General features: G+C 40.0%; 1 long non-coding RNA gene across 1 annotated transcript in view; it reads right to left on the bottom strand.

The window, feature by feature from the left end:
• The window catches only part of LOC136875607 (uncharacterized), a 55897-nt gene extending 33071 nt beyond the window's left edge, over window positions 1-22826 (bottom strand). The window contains exons 1-2 of the long non-coding RNA XR_010860489.2: window positions 22711-22826; window positions 1196-1370 (exon numbers count right to left, since the gene is read on the bottom strand). This is a non-coding gene — a long non-coding RNA (uncharacterized lncRNA). The remainder of the gene's footprint in view (window positions 1-1195; window positions 1371-22710) is intronic.
• Window positions 22827-24846: the final 2020 nt, after the last annotated feature.

Here is a 24846-nt window from a genome sequence, read left to right as displayed (position 1 = left end):
TATTCCAATTGCAAAGGTGAATTAACACAGGCCTTTGGCTTGCATCCCACGTTTCATGAGGGTTGACAGCAGTGAGAGCATTTTCACATGGAAAACTTTAATGAGTGCAGTGACACTGGTCTGTAGTTGTACACTTTGGGCGTAATCTTTATGGTCATGCTTCGTGGTGATTATTCTGTACGCTATTAAGCTTTGAAAGTAGTGTGTTAATTTACTGGTGCGACTGATTTGGAACTGCTTGTGGTGATAGTGATATCCTTGAGTTTTTCTTATCTGTAATAATAATTATCATCATTATCATTATGATCTTCCAAGTATAGGGCCATGTGTCCCGTTACAGTCTTGCATTTTATTATTATTATTATTTCCGATGAGGCCTGCTAAGGACCACGTGCCAATTTCAATTCAGTTCGTACTTGGGTGATATACTTTCAATCATCAGCTCGTGGGTCACTCAGTCTTCCAGGAAAATTTTTCTTATACATCCTAGTGAAGAACTCTCCAAGCCATGGATGTTGACGAGACAGGAAACTTCCAGCTTACAAACACACCTTCGAGTTACGATTGAAGCAGCACTGAGGGATGGTCCGTTAACATCCTGAAGAAAAAAGTCTACTCCACATGGTAAGAACTGTCACATCTATTCTGCTAAAGAGAATGACACTGTGGTCAGTGCCACTGCACATTCTGCAAGGAACGTCAAGAAAATTGCTGCACGAACTGTTACTAGCAATAAAATGTCGTCTTGAGCAAAACAAAGTAGCAAAGGGACATTCAATTTAGTCAGAAATATTTACAGTGTTTTGTCTATTGTTAGTTATAGGTTTCATTTTTATCATTTTTCATGTCAAAACTGCCTAATAGTTTGAACAGTACAGTGTAGTAATATTCATGTTCAGTGTTTTCCTCATGATTAATGAAGATTTCATAAAGATCAGTAAACAAAGTGCCATGTCCTGGTTGCTAATTTTGTGTCGTGTGAGTACATGCTTTTAAAATAAAATAAAGTCTTAAATTTTGCTAGGGTTTGTGTTTATGTACTGTCAAATTAGGGTTTGTGTTCCAGGGTTATTGAATCATTTAAAACAGATTAACTCATACTGAGACGAAGCATAAATTAATGCCTATTTTATCAGTCAGCAATTCTACACTTCAGTTTAAAAATATTCTGGAAATTAATGTTAGAGTTGCTTACCATATTCTCATAGTTTGCAACAACTCATGGGTGATGTCATAGGTTTACTGATGATTGCACTTCAAACATCCTGTGCAGTAAAGTGCAAGGATGACCTGCCAACTGGACTCCATATTGACAAGATCCACAAATATCATCCAACAAAGCAAGGCACTGGAAGGACTAACGAACAAGTCTGTAAGGAAAAGAATGGAAATATTAGAAATAATTTTACATAAACTACATATAAAGTCAATGTGTACAACGGGAAACCAATACTACTGCCTGTTATGTATGGAACAATTTCAAATACCACTGATCACTAACCCTTAAAGAAAATGTGTACTCTACCAGTTTATAATCCCTATTGTATAAAGCAGAAGGCAAATTGATTCACTCACTCATTGACAATGTTCACCCACTTCCAGATGAGCTAGGAACTTGAAATTTGGTAATCCGATCCCTATTACACTGTAACCCAAGGAAAAATAAAAGTTCAAAGTTTTCATATGGCGGACTCAAATTTCGGGTGTGCTAGCAAATTGAAATTTGGAAAAATTATAGCTGTTAACCCTGAAATCGATGGAGAAATTATAAAATGTTCCAATGTTCAACTTTTTTTACCCCACAAAAATATCAAACTATTGAGCCAATTTTCATGCTGGTACAGACCTTCCTTTTGGGATTTTGTGCCTAAACTGTAATTCCTACCAAAAAATGGATAGCACTTTTGGTCCCTGGAACGAAGAGATCTACAACTTTGGTCCTACGACTTTGTCACATCTCTACCCCTACCTTAGATCCAACTTCATTTTCTGATTTTGGGTCAATTGTTTCTTTTCCATATATTATTTCACTGCTTGAAACATTTCTAAGACAGGTAGGATCACTAAATTCAGCAGACTCCTTGCCACATCCATTGGTAATATGTAAACCGACATTCCTGCCGCCATGTAGTTACGGGAAAACTGAAGGGATATGTGGAAACTTCTCAAATTTCAGCTTTATGCTTCTAAAGCAATCCAAGGTGAAACCGACTGTGATACGACAAAACGTCAAAGAACTGAAATTACAGATTGTTTCATGGTCGATACTCCTGCCAAGTTTCAAGACTTGTAGCTGTCTGGTAAGTTGGCAAAATAATTTCTCAACTTGTGACAAACATACAAAATTTGACCTATATCGAAATATTTACCTGTGTGCTATAAATAGCCTGGATGCGATAAAATGTTTTAGGACCAAAAATGTAGGCTACAAAAGGGCCTTAATGCCACAGTTAGTTTGCCAATAGAACCAACCATTCTGCCAAAAATTTCCAAATGAAGGTCTGCACTTATAAACGTGCACATCTTCAGCGCTTATCTATCTATATTATATACAACCGTATGGCTGGCTGACTGACTGACAAAGATTGACCACTTCCAGATGAGGTAGAAACTTGAAATTTGTCAATGTGATAGCTATTAGGCTGTAACCTATGGAAGAGTTCCAAATGTTCAATATTGTATTATTTTTACTTCCCTTCCCCTAAACTAAATGGTGGGCGATATGCTGCAGTGCGCCAGAAAATTAAAATTTGGCACAGTTCTAGTGCTTGACCTGCAACTGACTGAGAAATACCATCAAGTTCCAATGTTTAACAGTTTACCTCCAAAAATTATTGAAAAGTGGAGGCAATTTTCATGACTGAAGACCCATCATTGAGGTTCTTTCTGGTTAAGCAGCAAGTTGTATCACAAATAAGACATTTGGAACCCAACATGAATAGATCTAAAACTTAGCTCCCATGACTTAGTTGTATCATGATACCTTATGCCTTACACAGAGCTGCATTTTCAGGTTTTATGTCCATTTTGTACATTTTCTGTAATTTTACTGTTTTACACACTTACAAGACAGATAGAATCATGAAATTCGGCAGGCTCATTGGAACATCCATGGGTCATGTGTGAGCAAAATGCATGATTCTAGCACTGTGTAAGAATGGAAAAAACTAGAGGAATATGTGGACACTGTACTCCAATTTTAAGATTCTAAACCAATCTACAGTGTACCCAATGTAGATACGAAAAAACATCAAAGAACAAAAATGTAGAAAGTTTCAACCACAATCCACCTACAAAGTTTCAAGACTATAGCTGCCCATCTGGTTAGGAAAATAATTTCTCATCTTATGAGAATCATACGCAATTTGCACCAGGTCGAAATGTTTACCTCTATCTTTGCTATAAATCTTGTATATACTGTACGAGAAAATATAGGACCAAACATGTAGGCGAATAAATGGGTCGTCTGGTGGCGCAATCCATTTTTTGTAGCGATGTACTGGTTCGTCACAGTTATTTTCCAAATGACTACTTCTAATGTAGAGGACCTCTCTAAAGAACCAGAGAAACAAGGAAATGCCATTTGGTCCTTGTTTCAATGACTGAAATCCTGACATTCACCTCCCCGCAGTAGAGGAGGGGCAACAACTGCATATAAAAATATTTTATGTGAAGGCGGCTAATGAATGAATGGACCGATTATCTCCTGGTATAAGGAGATCCCCTATACCAAGTGCCAACAGTCTCTTTGAGAGTATGAGTGGGTATGGGTAAGGGCACTATTATCCTGGGGACAAGAAATTGTTAAACCAAATTAAAATAAGCAAGTTAAATCCACCTTTTCAATACAAATGAAATAGTGTTTATTAAACATTTAATGGGACTACTTTTGACCTATTTAAAGGTCATCTTCAGCCATTATCACGTGTAGAACAATGTATTGTGTTTCAAATTTTCAAAATTTGTATTGAAAAGGTGGATTTAACTTGCTTATTTTAATTTGGTTTCATCAAAGTTCAACACAGACCCATAAAATGACATTTATCTACAAGAAATTGTTCCCAAAGGCTGAGGAACCAGTTGTTGGTCAACAGCATTAGGATGCAGATGCCAATGGGAAACTACTGCTTTCAAGATCCTGAGAGATATTCCAATAAATTCACATGGTATGGCTGCAACGTCAAGATCAGAGCTGGCTGTGTGGATCGTTTACCTCTGTTTGGAGACATCTTAAGAAGAATGTAGAGGAGTTGGGGGTTTGGGGGCAGAGCCCCCAACGAGCGACAGCGAGTATGCATATAAAATTGTCTTTGGGGTTGTGTATGTAAAGGGGGAATTTGTTCTGCAGTGTTTATTATTATTTTTATTATAAAAAGGAAACGATCTTTGTTCTATTGCAAAAAATGGTGATGACTGAACACCCTATAGCAGGCTTGACCATTTCATTTTCAAATCTTACTGATGACAGAAGGAACCCTTGTTTCTGGTGTTCTGGAGATCAGAGTGCATGGGAATGATGCAAGAGAACCCTTGGTTCTGGTGTTCTGGCAGTTTCCAGAGGGTGTGAGAATGTTCCATCCTCATTTAACACAAATGCTGCCCTGGTAAAATTCCATGCACGATTGGTAGATTGGTTCCCTTGTTTTGGAAGGGGGTCATGTGCACACTGGGTGTTTTGAATGCTAAGACTGGAGTCAGTGTCTTTAATTCTGATCTTGGTTCTCTGTCAAGACTGACAATGTCCATTCTGAGCTCTTGCTCCACCCAAGGAGTTCCAGCATATATTACAGGATAATTTTAAGTTTTATTTTCTTTAACATATCTTAACCTTTTACTTGTCCATCTTTCATACACGGACTGTTTTAATTCAGAGTACCAAAGGGCCCATGAATCATATCGGATTCCACAACCTCAGAAAGTTTAGGGTTGGGTCAGGGTCAGCAGAAATGACAGTAACATTAGCTTCAGTTTCTTTTCAGCCTATCAAAATATCCACATGGGAAGACTGCTCAATTCTACCACTCTATGGACTCTATGGACTGGCCCGAAGATTTTTCTTTTATGAGAAGTCTTAAGACGCTTGCAACAATGTTCGAACAGCTCCAGTTCAATATATTCCCATTTTGGTTGCAGATAAAAGTTGTAAGTCTGGCTTGCCATGGTGTCGAGTCTTTACGCATGTAACACCCCCCCCCCCCCCCCCATGAAATGTTTCTCCATCTCAGAGTTTCCATCAATAGCGATTGCATCTCGCAGATGGATGTAGTTTTCCAGAAAGACTTCCATTTGGTTTGTCTGTGTGTAAAGTAAACATTCACTCAATTTTGTCATACATATCTATCCTATAAACAGACTTAATCTCCTCAAATAATGCAAACAATTTAAGTAATTTGCTCTGATAATGAGCTCGTACACATTCATAGCTGAAACTTTGCCCTTATTAGTGTGAGTAGGAAATGATATCCATCCTTGCCTTTGAGAAAGAGTAATGGATACTGGAGGCATCATACAACCTGTGTGTCTCAGAAATTGATCAGTTTGTTGTCCTTGGCTTTAAGTAAAACATGTCTTGTTCAAACTCCTGCCCCCACTGTCACCACTGCTACTTCGTTGCATATGGGGGCATTGAAACATCCTCCGAGAATTGTGAGGAAATTTGTCTGCGTACAGTATTAGGGCATACCCTGAAGTCTCACAATGGTCTGACTGGCACATTAAGAGAGCAGGAGCTACTAGCTCAAATACAGCATTTATTAAAGAAGCAAGTCTGAAACAAACCATTAAGAACAATGGACATTAACTGCACAAAGTAGAAGATTGACCAAGATTCTGAAGTGTCATATGGACAATCTCTCCCAAGATGCATGATGAAAAGGTCAAATCCCACACAGATCTACCACTGTATCACCGACACCTAGGGACTTTTGTTGTAATTGTAAGCCTCTGGAGTAATGTTAAATACATAAGATACTCAAACGCCTTGATGTTGCTTGATGTAGTCGGACACTTAACCCAATGTAGACATACGGGCAAGTACAAATTGTTCCCACTATTACACCCTGGGTTGAGCAAAATTCCCTGTACTTGCAGCCAAGTATACATTGACCAAACATGTCAGTCCATTGGGAGGAACACCAAAGAAATATCCATCTCGACCAGCCAGACAAGTCAGCAATAGCTGAGCATGCCCTATTATCTGGTCATTATATGTTCCAAGAGGTTCGAGCTCTTAACTACACTAAACACTACAGGTCTATGATTATACAGGAAGCTGTGGAAATGCCTTAAATTCTAACAACTTCAACAGGGATACTGGCTATCAATTGAATGGCTAAATGCAGAAAGGGAACATGTTCACTTTATCACAAATTTAATTTTTAACCAGAAATGGCATCTTTGGACCTAGCCGCTTCATTCTCTACAGAAAGGGAATCTCTTCCATAAGTAGAGATGTACGAAATAATCATGAGGAATATGCATTTGATGCAGAAAGGGAACATGTCCTGTACACGTTTCCTTTCTGCAGAGAACAGTTTTGTACAATTGGTAGACCTGTCATATCTACAGCTCCTTCTGAAAAAACAAAAGGTCGATTTGATTTAGGGAAAATGGCTACTTCAAGTGATGATGGCATGTGTAGTTCTCCAGACAAAGAAAAGTGCAAGGAATCCCAATACTTATAAGAAAAATGTAATTCGAGTTGCTAGGGTGAAGGGTGAGCCTTACGTGAACTGGGCAGGCAAAAATGTTCCTGGAAAGAAATATTAGATGTGGGTATGTATAACCTAAAAGCGTTTCTTCAAATTATTCCAAGTCCTGTTGTTGGAAATATTGCTGTCTTATGTAAAAGCTGACTCCTAAGTTATTGAACTCAACAGATGTTGACGCGGCTGTTTGGTTGACGTTATAGACGAATGCTGCAAATCATGGAAACATTTAATGGAATGAACATAAAAGACAAGCAGGATATACACCTACAATGACTCGGAAATGGAAGAGGGACTGAAATGTTCTAGGGAAGATACTAACATAAAAAAAACGATCTCTCTCTGCAAAGTATCAAATGCTTTTTGGATCGCACCGTGTTCAAGTTTGCAAAACTGCATTTCAGCAAGCTCATGGTGTAACATTTAAGATGGTTTATCATTTGCTGACACTTCTAAAACAGGGAAAAATCGTCCATTTATTTACATGGTGAATCATCTACTGCAAATGCTATTTCTGAAAATGTGTGCCGTCAAATTCATGATCATATATCGTCTTTTCCCCCCCCACAGAGTCTTCACATTACGCGGGAACAGAAATAAAATATTTAGATGCTAGACGATCTGTGAAGGATATGTATGAAATGTTTATGGTACTGTATCCTAATTCTAAAGTAAAGTACCAGTTTTACTTGAAGTATTTTGAACAGAACTTTTCTCTGCAGTTTGGCAGACCTGAAAAGGATACCTGCAGTACTTGTGAAGAACTCTCTTGTAAAATCAAGGATACGTTTCTGTGTGATAGTACCAAAAGAGTTGCTCATGCAGAATTGTTGATACACAAGAGCAGAAGCCAGAAATTCTATCGTGCATTAAAAGAAGCGACTGCAAGATGTGAACACAAGGAAAGTGTGCTTGGTCTGTGTTTCGATTACATGGCAACTGTTTCGTTGCCACATATTCCTGTGTAAGACATTACAGGCAGTTAAGTGTGAATACGTTTGGCATACATAATTTGAGAATGCATAATATGGAATGTTACGTGTATCATGAAGGAATAGAGAAAAAAAAAAAAAAAATCACCAGATGAATTGTGTAGTTTCCTAAAGATTACATTGACAATGAAGTAAGCCCAAGCATATCAGAACTTCACTTGTTCAGTGATAACTGTCCTGGAAAAAATAAGAACATTAGTGAGATTCTTGATGGGTTTAGCTGAAACAGGCCGGTTCAGGGTAATAAAACCGTATTTTCCCCAGAGGGGCCACTCATTTCTGCCCTGTAATAGGGACTTTGGTCTCATTAAGAAAGTACTTCATAAGCCAGATAGAATATACATAGTTAAGCAATACTGTGAACTCGTACAAAGAGCATCTATCAAGAAGAACAAGTTCAATGTTTTGAAGTTAAGACTATAATTAACTGGAAAGCATGGTAGCCATGTTAAAGAAAACTTGTTACTCAGATTTTTTAATGGAAAATAATGTTCCAAGTCAGAACAAAGAATTGTTTGGCAATTCCAAGTACTTTTATTTTGAATATTGTTCCATCAAACCAGGGTATGTGATGACTAGCAATTTCATTGGTGGCTTAATAAGCCATACTTTCAAACTTAGGAATACTGCTTGTGCAAAAATTTAACTGCCAACAGAAAAAGCCTACTCTGGGATACTTCCCCTCCTGAAGCAGAAGAGAAAAGATCTACAGAAATGTGAACAGTACATTCCAGACACATACATTTTCTGGAGAAAGACTAGTGAACATCATACAGCATAATGTCCTGACAAGAGAACACTTCCCTAACCTCCAGTGTGCATAATGGCATAACATTTCTTAAATGTAACAATCTGTAATTGCATAATTGCATAATTAAATAATCACATAACCTTGATCTGTGCTTTTTTGTACTCCCCGCCCGATATAAATATACTTAAAAATGTGATGTTAAGTACAGAAAGGGAACATGTCCCAAAACTAGTGATGATTGTAAGTATTTGTTAAGATGGATGACCAAAAATCCATGTAAAATCATTCCAATAATATCCTTTTAATCTCCCATTAACACAAAGATAATACAAGTACCGTACAGATGTAATATTGTTTTTAATTATTGCCCTAAACTTTGTCAAACTGGACATGTCCCTTTTTCTGCATTTAGCCATTCAACTAATACGCGTTTGCCAGCCATTAAGGATTTACGTAGGTAATTCTCTTCCTTGTCTTTTCTATATTATTTCATTTCATTGATTTCCAAATTCATACGTTCATCACAAGTTGGTACAATCCAAGCTGTGTGTTAATGTCATACTTTCATAACTTATGTACACAGGTTATGTGCCCTCCCCACTTCTCACAATCTCACATTATCACCCTCTAGTTTTCTTCACATACTTTCTTTACATTCTTCGGCTCTGTTCTATTCTATCCTGGTTTCTTTCGTTTCATTTATTTTATTATTTTCAATTTTCTTCTACCACATTCATCCCTGATTTGTCTGATGTCCTCTGATACTTCTCAAGTACACTGTGTGATAGAACAGAGCTTAATGTCAGCTCCCGCTTGGGAGCACTGTGCCCGCATACAGCAAGCCTCCTGGTGATGAACGAGCGTACCACTACAATTCTCCAACAGTAAAGCTTTCTTAACTTCAAACCCTCATTTTAGAAGACTTCTCGTGAACAGTGGAGATTTTCTTCTGAAGATGCGCAGCAAAATTCCCTGTGAAACAAAGTGTTTCACCTTGTTCTTTTTGACACGGCGTAAGCCCAAAAGCCCATATCATGCCTACAAGTATGGGCCGTGAAAGCATCAACAACGGTTTCACATCTTTTCCATCTGTGCTCTTCTCGTAGGGTGAGATTGGTGAAGATCAATTTTGGGCTAAACTTTAAGACTTCATTATGGATTTGACAAGCAAATTGGTGGCAGAACAATCCATTAACGAATTTTGGTTTCCCAACCAGTTGGCTTGCCGGTACTGGAATGTGACGTGGTGCACATGACATTCTCAGCCACATTGCATGGCTTTCGTGACCAGACCACTGATGTCTACAACTACTATTCATGTACAGAGAATTTAATGGGCACATTAAAAGCAGACAAGATGGGTAAAATTACCTGGGATGTTAGTTACAGAACCAGGAATGTTACTGAATTCTTAAATTTAACGAAGTCCAGTGACACTTATTTGCAACAATTTCTTCAGCAGGACCCTGCTGCAGTTAAGTCAATGATTTTAAACTGGTTTGGAAGAACAATTTCTATTACTTCCCAACACCCAACCAAGGTCATACCTTCAGAGTGCCTTTTACCTGCCTGCCATCATGACATTACTGAATGAATTTCTGAAATTTTCACAAAATTCTGAAATACTTCAGAAATTAAGTTCTCACTGATTAGAGAAAGCTGCCATTTCAATGAAATTGTGCTGTGGTCTCCATGGTGACCGTAACAGCACAACATGACATGTAACTGCAGTGTCACACAGGTAAGACAAGATCTCTGCACATTTGATAGCAGCTAGATTGTGCCAGATGGATGGGTCATTCCATCTCCAAAGTCATACAAAGCACTGGACTTTCCAGTTACATCAAGAGCATACCATGAGCATCTGGTTTTGAGAAAAATCCGAGTTAACTTCCGAGATGTAATATTTGCTGACAGGTATTCATCTGCTAGCTCAACTGTAGAGTGGACATACATTCCACAGCAAATCATCAGTCAAATTGAATTCTGGAGAACAGTATTGTGCAAGTAGTCTTAATCCTGAACCATCTTCTCAGAATGGGGTAAGAAACCCACTGTTCTACTTCAGCACTTTTGCTCACTGCATGTCACAAAATATAAAGACATGGACACAGGACCACCACCATTGGACTTAGGAAAAGTTTATCTGGACAAATGAGTCAAGATACCAGATAGTAAGTGTGCACACAAGGGGTGCCAGTGCTTCACCAACTTAGCACACTAGGGCAAAACGCTGGCAACCAGGAATGAGTTAGCTGGAAAATTTATAATATCCAATAACAGACCAACTATATTGGTATTACAGCTTTAAATCCATGCACTGGACAACTATCATGTAAAAACTGGGTAACTATACATTCAATTTTTCTTGAACAAAGTGTAAGGCAACAATCAAATGTTATTGCACCATTTACAGCAAATCAGCTTAATGCAGAGTAAAATAAACCTACTTCATATCAGAGTTGACTAGTCTAAACATTCACCTCTCATGGCAAGATATCGTCCAGAAAAAGGCGACCGTGTGAAGGTGCGAGTCAGTAAATGTAGATGGTGAAACTTCAGAAATTCTGGTTTCTTACTTTTTTTTTTTTTTGAGGTGTTACAGAAGTTAAATCTCCTTGAGAAGGTTATTGGAATATGAGCAGGAAACTTAACACGCAAGTTGTCGCTATGAGATTTTCTCACGTTATTTTGTATTGTGAGTTTACTTCTCAGCGATGCAAGGAAGGCGACTGTTCCCTCTTCAAGGTGAGTTGATAACTGTCATAAGGTGATTCACATTTGAAGGGTAAGCATCCCCTCTAGTCTTAAAGATTCGTACGAGTTTGTGCGCCTTGTGTGAGAGGTTCTCTCATCGCGCGACCAGTGGCAGTGTTATGAAGTTGAGGGAAACTTTCTCCTATTGTAGGCATTAGTATTTGACTTAAGTCGTGCGCGTAACTTTCTCCATTTGCGATTACTGATAAACGAGTCTTCAAAAATGAGTCGAGGAAGAATGCTGGAAAATAAACTGTTACAAACTCCAGGCTAACTCAAAGTATTAGAGTGATGACCTATTATACTTTATTCTTGCATTTGTATTGCAACTGTCAGAAAGTTCAATATTAATAACAATGTTATTGGTTTTACATCCCAATAACTACTTTTTACGGTTTTCGAAGATGCCACAGTGCTGAAATTTTGTCCCACAGGAGTTGTTTTGCATGCCAGTGAAGCTAAGGCTAACATATCTGAGCACCTTCGATACCACCGGACTGAGCCAGGATCAAACCTGCTCAGAGAGCCAGTGCCTTAACCGTCTGAGCCATTCAGCCCAGCACTCTTGTGAATATTACATACTTACATGTGACGAACTAATGACTAATTTCCATTAAGGAGCAATTTGTTTTGTAATATATGGATAATCATTTTTTTAAATCTAAACTGTAACGCAGTCTTTACATCTCATTTTCGTAATTCGCCCCCCTCCCCCCCCCCCCCCCCTGCAAAATTGTAGAAGATATTTATTTTAAATTAAGTTTAATGTGAGAGAAAGTCTCACGTGCGACTACTCACGTTACAATTCGGCTAGCGACCACTTGCGGGTTAAATATGAACTTCGGTAGAAAGTCTGAGGGAAGGAATAATTTGTATTCTAAAATGCAAGCAAAAACTGAATTTTTTACATTTGTTTTCTTGCACATGTGGTCCAAAATTCTATGCCAACTGCTGCAGCTGCTTCCGTATTGATGTTCACAGTACCGTAATTAACAAGATCTATCAGAATTTCCACATTTGTGTTCAAGTTAAATCCTTTTGTGAATTCTCCAGTGCAGGATATAAAACTGTTTTGGGTAACAAAAACAAGGCTGCTGTCTCTTCCCCCTAGACTCCAGAGAGACATTTTCCCAGCATTAAAGTCATTTTATTTCCATTGACAAATGTCCTTTGAAAATCCTCTCAATTACACTCCTGCATTTCTTTGCCAGGTAGTTTAAAGCCTTTTATGATACTTATCAGTTATTGAAGTGAAGAATGAAAAACACTGACAAAAGTTAAAATTGCAGAAACTCAAAATGTCTTTACCACTGCAATAGGAAATCTGTTACAAGAACTTGGAAGTGAATAGGTACACAATTTAAAAGTATCAAAGCTGTTCACTGGATTTCTGCAATACCAACATTGAATATATTTAACAGTAGTGCACACCATTTCTCACACCTTCAGATTATGACTGGATCAATTTGCATGCATCTGCAAAAATAATGGTCTTCCAAATGTTTCTGTATACTCCTTAATGAAGCTAAATCTTACCTTCCTATTGATCTTGCAAACAAATGTTTCTTCCCTAGCTATTCTTGCATACTTGTTACTTTTCCTTACAATCCTTATGATAAGTCTAATAATTTCTGGATGTCCCCTTGACTATGTTCCTCAGCCGTCACAGTTATGGAACACTAATTACCAGATGTTCTTCACTTTTATTATTATCAAATGCTTCTCCCTAGAGTAGAAAAAAATTCCCACTCAAGTTTGTGTTTTTAAAGCTGCATGTACAGTTGCATGACTCTTGTTTACAAGTTTACCAGTTTCTCAGGAGTGATTTCCCTCTTGTAATGAAAAATCATCCATCCTCTTCTTTCAAAGATTCGTTTTTGACACCCCATTATAGCAACGGAACTATTTCACAACCCTCCATAACAACCTGAATGTGGTGTATAATTGTGGTGTCAAAACAAATACAGCATTTATACTGCCCTCGTACCTGCTCATGTAGAATTGTACGAATTACATTTTAATGACATGCTCCAGCAACAAATAGACAAAGAATCTGTTATATCTTGCTAAGTTCAGGGATATGCTAACTAGCCTGTGGTGACAATTCAAGAACTACCTTTATTGTTCCCACAAAATGCAAACAAATTCTTGTCCACATTTCTATTCATAAACGTATGCTAGCTATAGTGGTATATGAGTTTCACTTTGACTCACTGTATGTAGGTGCCTAAATGAGATTTAGTTTTCTCAGTGAACTCCTCCATGTTGTCGTAGTTCTGTTAAAGTCACCAACTTCATAGAGAACAGGATTTCATACTATCACTACTTCAAAATAACTAAGGATATTCATTACAACCATAGCAATAATCTAATGATCAATGAGAATGTCTTTAGGCTAGAAGATTTGAGCCAACAAATTCAGCAGAGCACTGGTATTTTCAAACATAGGAGTATATACATATTATGAATATGTGAAGTGAGAAGGAAGCAGTGATGAATGCTGAAAATTATATGATCGAAATGGTCAATAGGCTACGCTGGAGGTAAGCAAGTTAATTTTATTTGATGTCTGGCTCCTAAGAAATTTTGTTGGGTTCTAGATTTCCTTCCAATTTCTTCAGCCTTGTTCTACTACATATTCTAATGTTAGTACCCTTAGCAGAAGGGCTTATACTCCACGTGGGTTCTTTCAAGCCACTCACCCATTTTCTTCTTTATTCACCTCAAATGCATTTGAGAACCTAGCTAAATAATTCTTGATCAACTCTTACAGATTCAGAGTGCTGACAAGCAGTCTCAACACAGTCTGAAGTAGACAGGAGTGCAGTCTACTTCCTGCTCTACTAGCCTGACTACTACACATGTGTAAACCAGCCTTGAAAGCTATTCAGGCAGAATCTTTAAAACTTTCCCCTTTTAAAGTCAATACATTTTTGCTAGCTTCTATAGTTTTAAAAATATTGAAGGTAGTGTAGTTTATACTTCTTGGGACACTTTTGCCGAAGGATCCAGTACTGGAACTAAATGACTTATTCTACGTCAAAATATACAGTGTATAGTGTTATATCGATTTCAGGCTCTGGCCTGGTCTAAATCTGAAGCACGTTTCCTATTCATCTGCAGCTAATTTTCTTTTACAACTAACTTTCACATGAGCTACACAATAGCAGACATTTTATTAAAACTTCAAAACTGAGGAAACAATAGGTCTAGAATTCTGTCTTATCAATAGTGATCTAGTTCTGAATGAGTCTACTTTCATATTTGTTTATCAATTCAAAATAAAAACTTTCACGATGTTATTTGTTTTACTTCCTACCAACTAGGTTTATGGTTTTCAGAGATGCTGAAATCCCAGAATTTCAGTGCCAGTAAATCTACCAAAACGAGGCTAGGGTATTTGAACATACCACCGGACTATCAACTAGCGCTGTGAAGAGGAGGCGGACCTCCTGTTGATTGAATCGGATAATACGATTACAGCGCTCCTCCGGAGACCTCCGGTAGTCCTCCGATTGATTCACTGGCGGAAAATTCAAATGCTTTGATGTGGGCAATGTTGCAACGGTGATCTTAGGAGGAATTACAATTTAGATTTCAGTACTAATTCCACAGATGCATGTGTTCCCCTACGTTTGTCATTCAAATGATGTAGTCGTTTCAAGATCGCCGCATTATTTGTTACGTTATGAATAACAGATTTTTGATCTGCTGACGTTCAGTTTGCAATAGGTGCAGGTGGATAGAATACTGTAGACTGAATATTGGCATATATTATACTGTTGCAAATGCGTTAACAATATTATTAATACTGGTAGTAAAATAGTTGTCCGCCTTTGTGGTGTAGTGGTTAGCGTGATTAGCTGCCACCCTCGGAGGCCCGGGTTCGATTCCCGGCTCTGCCACGAAATTTGAAAAGTGGCATGAGGGAGGTCAACTGAGTAGAGGTGGGTTCGATTCCCACCTCAGCCATCCTCGTAGTGGTTTTCCGTGGTTTCCCACTTCTCCTCCAGGCGAATGCCGGGATGGTACCTAACATAAGGCCACGGCCGCTTCCTTCCCTCTTCCTTGCCTATCCCTTCCAATCTTCCCATCCCTCCACAAGGCCCCTGTTCAGCATAGCAGGCGAAGCCGCCTGGGCGAGGTACTGGTCATCCTCCCCAGTTGTATCCCCCGACCCAGAGTCTGAAGCTCCAGGACACTGCCCTTGAGGCGGTAGAGGTGGGATCCCTCGCTGAGTCCGGAGGAAATACCGACCCTGGAGGGAAAACAGATTAAGAAGAAGAAGTAAAATAGTTTAAGTGGTAATTATATTCCATTGCATGTAAACATGTATTATATACGATGTTCTTACATTAATTATACTCGTAGCTCATTTATTACGGAACAGTACATCCGGCTCCATGGCTAAATGGTTAGCGGGCTGGCGTTTGGTCACAGGGGTCCCGGGTTCGATTCCCGGCAGGTTCGGGAATTTTGACCTTAATTGGCTAATTTCGCTGGCGCTGGAACTGGGTGTATGTGTCGTCTTCATCATCATTTCATCCACATCACAACGCGCAGATCGCCTAAAGACGTCAAATCAAAGGACCTGCATCTAGTGAGCCGAACTTGTCCTCGAGACACTCTCGGCACTAAAAGTCATACGCCATTTCAATTTTTACTGAAGAGTACGAACTGATTGAAACTGGTTATATGCTGTACCGGGCTGAGTAGTTCAGACGGTAGAGCGCTGGCCTTCTGAGCTAAAGCTTGCGGTTTCAATTCCGACTTTGCTCGGCGGTACCTGAAGGTGGTCAGGTGTACCGGCAGTATCGGCGATTGGGAATTAGAAGTAGGGGGAAAAAATGTAAAGACAACAAAGTACCCCAGTTTGTGGGATATAGCGGGGGGGGGGGGGGATATACGTTATACATTAAAACTGAAAAAAAAAAGCTACTAAATGGAATTTCGACAGAGAGGTAAAGATTCTCAGCCTACCAACTTACCAGTGTTGATAATATTTATTTGAGATTTTGATTCAATACTATACAATAAAACTTTCACGAGAGGAACAATATTACACATGTATTACAATTAAATAGACGTACGGCGTGATTATATAATTAAAATCATTTAGTATTTGACTACAAACTAAAAAAAAAAAAACTAACTGACACTAAATAGACTGCCAGACTAACGAATGCACGCGTACCCTTCCTCACAGCACATACAAAGTCTCCACTACAGTACTCGCTGTGGCGCTATACAAATCGGTTAACCGCGTGAACGACTTTGTTGCGTATTTCCGCTAATAATTTCGTTATTAATTAAACCAAATAATTAGCTGATAAGACAACAGGGCTTGTACAAATTGCTTGTTTTAATAATTCCTATAATACCTTGTTTCATCCAGCTAAAATGGAATACAAATGCAAAGTTTTCTCCACAAAGTAGGGGGGCGACTGTCCCCTCTCGCCCCCCCCCCTAATCGCCGCTACTGTACCGGCACATGACAGAACTCCTGTGGGACAAAATGTCGGCACCTTAACGTCACAGAAAACCACAGAAGTGGTTATGGGAGTACAATAATAATAATAATAATAATAATAATAATAATAATAATAATAATAATAATAATAATAATAATAATCCTTCCATCAATTTACCCTCCAGGGTTGGGTGTTGCCTCGGACGCAGAGAGGGATCCCACCTATACCGCCTCAAGGACAGTGTCCTGGAGCGTGAGACTTTGGGTTTTGTTTTATGTCGCACCGACACAGATAAGTCTTATGGCGACGATGGGATAGGGAAGGTTTGGGAGTGGGAATGAAGCGGCCGTGGCTTTCAGTTAGGTACCATCCCGGCATATTCCTGGAGGAGAAGTGGGAAACCACGGAAAACCATCTTCAAGGCTGCCGACAGTGGGATTCTATCCCACTATCTTCCGGATGAAAGTGGGTTCGAACCCCACTGTCGGCAGCTCTGAAGATGGTTTTACGTCGTTTTCCATTTTCACGCCTAGAAATTACTCTCCTTAGCCGTTCCTATCACATCGTCGTCATAAGACGGCATGACGTAAAGCAAATTTTTACAAAAGTAATCGACAAATGAAACACGAACGATAAATGAGAATGTATATAGTTCCTATATTCTCCTTCGTCATACTTATAAAGCAGTATTTACTATGTCGCTAGCACATCCGTTGCGCACCACGGATGGAACGGCAAGCGAGGCACACATTCAGTACTGTTGCTCCGTCCTCCGCTCGCCCTCCGCTCGCGTGCCGAAGCACCGATTGGTTTCCCAGCAACAGTTTACTACCGGAGAATACCGGAGGGAGCGCTCACTCGCACTACCGATTGCAATCATAGGAGCAACTGCTCCGTTCCCACCTCTATTCGCAACAGTAGCTCCGAGTGTAAGGACTTAGTGGGCTGTAATTTCAAACTTACGTCCATGAATGTAGGCGCCCTATAAAAATCGTTACCTACATAAACAAAAATTGATCTATATCACCGATATTCCATACAAAGAACGTATAGTCATTCAGAATAATTAATGCATCCTCTCATTTGTTATCAAGAAAATCCAATTATATCGACATATAATACATACCCCATATACCTGTAGGTATAAGCCCTGTAGATACAACAAACAATATATCTTAATAGGTTCAGTTGTTCCTCAGAAAAGTACTGGCCCTACCTGTGCAGAACTTACACAGTGGTTCGTTCATTATTATTATCATCATCATTATTATGGAAATATTTCCATTATATTGGCGCTAGAATACAGTAATTTCAAGTGAAATTTGAATTCGTTTTTAATTTCTGGACATATGTAAAACACGTGAAAGACGTGGCAGAAGTAAGGGATAATTATTTACGAGCGGAGGGAGGAGTTCAAGCGGTTCAAATCTGTAAATGCTGCTCTGTAAAACATGGCACAAATGACTCCTAACCACTGGTCTTGCGGTGTAGGTGGCAACGCGTCCGCCTGTCACCCGGCGGCCCCGGGTTCGATTCCCGGCCAGGCCAGTTTTTTAATTGTAAATTATTAATATCCCTGGCCTGGGGACTGGGTGTTTGTGTCATCCTTAACGTTCCTTTCCTCGCATTCAACACTTTACCCTACCGCCATTAGCATAATACACGCAGGTTTCCTCATATATGGTGCAAATAGGGGCAAAGGATCTTCATAGGTCGACGCCCCGAACAAATAGCATTAAAAAAAAGTTAAAGAAGGAGTGTAGTTTCGCGCAAAAACAGCGACGTCATAAATTCCTGTGAAAATGCTCGTTCATTCCTCCCGTATGAAGTTCACACTACGCGCTTGTCATTCAATGTTTTTTTTTCTTTGCTAGTTGTTTTACGTCGCACAGACACCGACGATGGGATAGGAAAGGTCTAGGAAGTGGAAGGAAGCGGCCGTGGCTTTAATTAAGGTACAGTCCCGGCATTTGCCTGGAGTGAAAATGGGAAACCACGGAGAACCATCGTCAGGGCTGCCGACAGTGGGGCTCGAACCCATCATCTCCCGAATACCATCTTCAGGGTTGCCGGCAATGGGATTCGAATCCACTATCTCCCGGATGCAATCTCACAGCTGCGCGCCCCTAACCACACGGCCAACTCGCTTGGTCGTACCGACTGTAACAGCCTGCCTGTATATTGGTGGGAAGTAGCTGGGGTGTAAGATAACTTTCTTCTTTAGCATGCCATTCCTCTGGTTCATACATTTTCTGATATATCTGGTACGTAACACACTGGTTCATCATTGTATTCGAGCTATAAAATCCCTACTGATTGGAATGAGCAGTGTGCATATTTAACGAAATAATGACAGAGGAGTGGTCACGGCAGTCTGCGACCTGGTTATTCCAGTTCTGGAACTTTGGACTCTTAGATCGGCACCGTAGTACTGTTCGTTGAAAGTGAGAAAGTGTGCGGTTTTTCATTTGATCGAGTATTTTATATGATAACATTGCTTTCAATCGCTACATTCCTACTGACGTTTTTGTAATGACCTATGTTGAATTCAGTTAGGAAAACCACCAAGTCAGTCTTTCTGACAATCCCGTAGCGAAGCACGGGTACATCAGCTAATAATAATAATAATAATAATAATAATAATAATAATAATAATAATAATAATAATGGCTTTACGTCCCATTAACTACTTATAAGGTTTTCGGGGACGCCGTGATGCCAGAATTTGGTTACACAGGAGTTCTTTTACGTGTAATTAAATCTACCAACACGAGGCAGACGAATCTGAGCATCTTCAAATATCACCGGACTGAGCCAGAATCGAACCTGCGAAGTTGGGGTCAGAAAGCCAATGCCTCAAACGTCCGAGCCACTCAGCCCGGCATGCAATGATAATAGTATTAATTATTTCATAACGAAGTAATTTACAGTCACGGACAAGGCCTAAATTATAACATGTTTATATTTAAGAAAATACATAATTATGTTTGTACGTAAGAATGCTATGTGTAATATCGATAAATAGTTAAGGTATTAACTGAGGGGCCTAGTTTCGCACAATAGTTGCGACAAGTTTTAAATTCCTGAGAAAATGCTCTTCCATTTCTCCCGTACCAAGTTCACACTACGCGCTTGTCATTCAATCGGAGGTTATGTTACATAATTATTATGTCTGTACGTAAGAATGCTAGGCCTATTTGTAATATCGCCAAATAACTGAAGTATTAACGGAGGGGCGTAGTTTTTCACATTAATAGCGACAAGTTATAAATTCCTGTACAAATGATCGTTCATTTCTCCCGTGCCAAGTTCAAACTACGCGCTTGCAATTCAATCGGAGGTTCTCCGGAGGCAAACGATTGAAAGCGCCCGGAGCCTCCGCTCCGTAAACAACCGCTCCGTTAACAGCGCTACTATCAACTAAAACACACTAATACTGGCGTTAGCTCAGGATGGTTGCCCACTTGTACTTCCTAAAAAAAAAAAAAAAAAAAACAATCGCTACCACCACCACCATCGCACTGTCTACGAGACTCAACTCATTTCAAAATTCCTAACTTCAGTTCACTCTGTATTACTTGGCAAAATTAAGATTAACTCCGAGTACCAATTATTCCAGTAGAATTCTCTTGAGTCTGATGAAATGCTGAGCAGCCACTTCACTACTGAGGAAAGCTTTCGACAGGAGAACTTTAAGAGAAAGGCGTAGTATTGAACACAATGCACATTATCTATACCAATCTGCCAAGACAATAGTTCGTTGCAGTCGGGAGGGAGGGAGTTCCATTTTGACTGACCGCTTCGGCAGATCAGCGTTTGTGACTAGGGTCCGAAATTCGCGGGTTCGATCCTCGCTGAAATAGTTTATCTTTTAAGAACGGTCAAAAATCGTGGCATGTTCGAGATTTTGGATAACCGTGCTCGATAGCTGCAGTCGCTTAAGTGCGGCCAGTATCCAGTAATCGGGAGATAGTGGGTTCGAGCCCCACTGTCAGCAGCCCTGAAGATGGTTTTCCGTGGTTTCCCATTTTCACGCCAGGCAAATGCCGGGGCTGAACCTTAAGGCCACGGCCGCTTCCTTCCAATTCCTAGGCCTTTCCTATCCCACCGTCGCCGTAAGACATCTGTGTCGGTGCGACGTAAAGCAAAAACAGATTTTGGATAGCGCACTCGAACCCTTGTCCCGTTTCTACAGGGGGCCGGGTAAGGCATGTATCTCTGTAGCGAGCTTTTACGACCGTTGCCCTTCCTGACGTCATCGGAAGAGTTAATGAGATGAGATTAAATGAATGACGATGTATAATAGTAAGAGGTGAGAGGGTGGAATCCTGTGCCGGCACAGTCTGTCGAACGGCACCAGGGGGTCTGCTCAAGGCTTAACGTCCGACAGACGAATCCATCTGAACACAGCAAAGAGGTGCATGCACTCTAGTTATTAGGAGCTGCATACCGCCAACTCTCCTAACCTGCTGGCCAACATTCCGATGGTGAACATATCTTTTGACCAACGATTCTTTAACCGGCTAACCACGGTGTCACCATGGAGACTTTACGCCTCAAACTTCCAGCTGATATTAAATACGGAACTCTCCATTTCAATGGACAGCCTCAGTGCCGTACCCGCACTACCATTCTTCCCGTCCCCTTCCAGTAAATCTGCCAACGCAAGGCTATCTTACTTGAACAGCTTCAATACGGTACCATCGTATTGAACCGGCATCAAATCCACCAAGTTGTCACCCAATGCATTAAAGGGCTCCAAACGATTGAGTTACCTCACTGGAAGCAAGTGTAACAGTAATGTAAGCAAAGCAAACATCCTTCACAGGTACGGTATTCAAAGAACTATTCGTTCACAGAATGGTTAGTAGCACATAAAATGGCACTTACCGAGTTACGAATCTGATTAGATCATTGCATTCTCAGTCCGAATAAATCCAGTGTGAATGCCTAGCTAATAATGGCGGCTCGCCATCCGACTTTGAGGCCTGTAAGTCTGCGTAACAATAGTGATGGAACTATATATATTGGAATTTCCTAGAAACATATCGGTGTGGTAAGAACGCCAATGTGAGTCTTTAGTGCTGTAGAAATGTTAACACCTGCCGTGATTCCTTCCTGTCCCATTTGGACCGGCCGCCGCGCCGTTGCAAGTTCGGTACGGTAATCCATTTCTGTTTAGTATTCCGTTGCTCTTTTAGCTAGAAAATTATGCACGTAGTTCTGTAAAGTACGGTTAACGCACAGTACCATCACCTAACATTTTGCCATTTCTTAGTGGATGTATTTTTGCATCTCTCGGCACAGGCCAGAGCATAATAGCTTCTACCGAAGTTCAAGTCTCATCCATGACTGCGAACATGTGGAAGCTGCTAAGGTGGGAGTGGTGCTGAGAAATTAGTGCGTCGTTTGGACGATTAACTCAAATCTATACTCCGAAAAAATTTTACCTTATGTCCGTTGTAGATAACTTTTCGTCTGCTTGTAGCATATGTAATCACGAAGTTACGAGAACTTTTTAAGTCCTAGGGCTGAAATAGCGCTGAGGCAAATTCTAAAGTTTAGATGTCCCTAAGAGTGATAAAGTGGATGCGAAAGACAGGCTAACTAGTTCAAATTAACAGAACTCCATATACTAACTGAAGAATATGGCTACTGTTCACAAAAATTGAGATGTCCTCGAAATAATTTCGTTGTGTCATGCAATGAATATCCTGGACTGACAGCAAGTGAATATAAAAAATTGCGCACAAGTAGTCATAAAAAAAATTAGTTAAAAAGTCGTTTACATGTATAATCACATTATATCGCGACGAAGACGAAAACTTAGAGAAAACCTAGGACTCGAACACGTTTTTGATTTTTATAACTTTACATGCAGTTTCTACAGATAAATGCGATGATATTTTAACTATGTAATTTACGTTGTGAATATATCAGTATGTTCAATAAATTGTCTCCAATTTTCAGTAGATGAAATTAAATTAAATGGTGGTTTTAACTCTACTGCATGCTCCATTCAACAGTCTTACCTCGGACAGATGCGTTAGGGAAGACAGCTCTGGCTCCAATGAAGAGTACCTCCTTCTGACCTCTAGTCGTGACCGAAACATACAGAACCAAATTATCTGAACAGTTGATCATCCCCACCATGCATCATGACGTAACGACGAATAGCAGTTCAGGACGAACTCAACCAACCAGCGAATTCCACGTTAGATTTTAGAACCACCTACGATGGAAGTATGGGCTATACAGAGCTTATCTCTCAAACAAGTCAAACACCCACTTCAGTACTTCACAATTGCTATTTTTTTTTTCAAAATTAAAATAAAGAAACAGAAATGTTTCGAAATATCCTCCGAATTGTAGGTATGCACAGGGCTAGGTAGCATAACAAATAAAACTGATGAATTTTTACCAATCCAATAAAATAAATGTCCTACACATGCACCGTATAAAATGTATTCTTGTAATTTACTCAAACCTCAATAATAACGACATTTATAGCCCATGAGAAGAAATGACATAGAAAGTCCTGCTTCTCCCGATTAGAGGGAAAAATGGAACACACGCAATAAATAAATAAATAAATATAAAAAACAGGACACTGGCCTTGAGGCGCTAGAGGTGGAATTTCCTCGCTGAGTCCGCGGGAAGAACCATTCCTGGACGGTGAATGGATTAAGAAAGGAGAATAAATAAAATTGATGTAAATACCCAACAATGCATTTTATCTACACAGAAACTTCAATCTGCTCTACTCATAGTTTGAATCGAACCTTTCGGTTGGCAGGAAGGAGTCTTCTTCTACCGCTTTTCCCACAATTTGGGGGCGCGGGTACGGATATCGCTCATGTGGATTGGCACTGTTTTACAGCCGGATTCCCTTTCTGATGTCAACCCTATAGGGAGGGATGTAATCACTATTGCATGTTTTTATGGTGGTTGGTAGTGTAGTGTGTTTTCTGTATATGAAGAGTAGTGTCCGGCTCGTTGGCTGAATGGTCAGCCTAACTGGCCTTCGTTTCAGAGGGTCCCGGGTTCGATTCCCGGCCGGGTCGGGAATTTTAACCTTCATCGGTTAATTCCAGTGGCCCGGGGACTGGGTGTTTGTGCTGTCCCCAACATCCCTGCAACTCACACACCACACATAACACTATCCTCCACCACAATAACACGCAGTTGCCTACACATGGCAGATGCCGCCCACCCTCTTCGGAGGGTCTGCCTTACAAGGGCTGCACTCGGCTAGAAATAGCCATACGAAATTATATTATTATATGAAGAGGAGTGTTGGGACGAACACAAACACCCAGTCCGCGAGCCACAATAATTAATCACAAGTGATTAAAATCAATCAATCAATGCTGATCTGCCTACCTGGCAGATTCCCTATCTGTTGTTTTCCTTGCCTTTTCTTACATTATTTCAAAGAAATTGGAAATTTATTGAACATCTCGCTTGGTAAGTTATTCCAATCCCTAACTCCCCTTACTATAAATGAATATTTGCCCCAGTTTGTCTTCTTGAATTCCAACTTTATCATATTGTGATCTTTCTTACTTTTAAAGATACCACTCAAACTTATTCGTCTACTAATGCCATTCCACGCCATCTCTCCGCTGTCAGCTCGGAACATACCACTTGGTCGAGCAGCTCGTCTTCTTTTTCCCAAGTCTTCCCAGCCCAAACTTTGCAACATTTTCGTAACGCTACTCTTTTGTCGGAAATCACCCAGAACAAATCGAGCTGCTTTTCTTTGGATTTTTTCCAGTTCTTGAATCAAGTGATCCTGGTGAGGGTCCCACACACTGTAAACCTACTCTAGTTGGGGTCTTACCAGAGACTTATATGCCCTCTCCTTTACATCCTTACTACAACCCCTAAACACCCTCATAGTCATGTGCAGAGATCTGTACCCTTTATTTACAATCCCATTTATGTGATTACCCCAATGAAGATCTTCCCTTATATTAACACCTACTGTAGATACTTACAATGATCCCCAAAAGGAACTTTCGCCCCATCCACGTAGTAATTAAAACAGAGAGGACTTTTCCTATTCGTGAAACTCACAACCTGACTTTTAACCCCGTTTATCATCGTACCATTGCCTGCTGTCCATCTCACAACATTATCGAGGTCATTTTGCAGTTGCTCACAAC

The sequence above is a fragment of the Anabrus simplex genome, chromosome 6 (assembly GCF_040414725.1).
Source record: "Anabrus simplex isolate iqAnaSimp1 chromosome 6, ASM4041472v1, whole genome shotgun sequence".
Taxonomy (NCBI): Eukaryota; Metazoa; Arthropoda; class Insecta; order Orthoptera; family Tettigoniidae; genus Anabrus; species Anabrus simplex.
The sequence above is the reverse complement of the archived record's forward strand: the minus strand, read 5'-3'. Positions and strand labels throughout refer to the sequence as shown.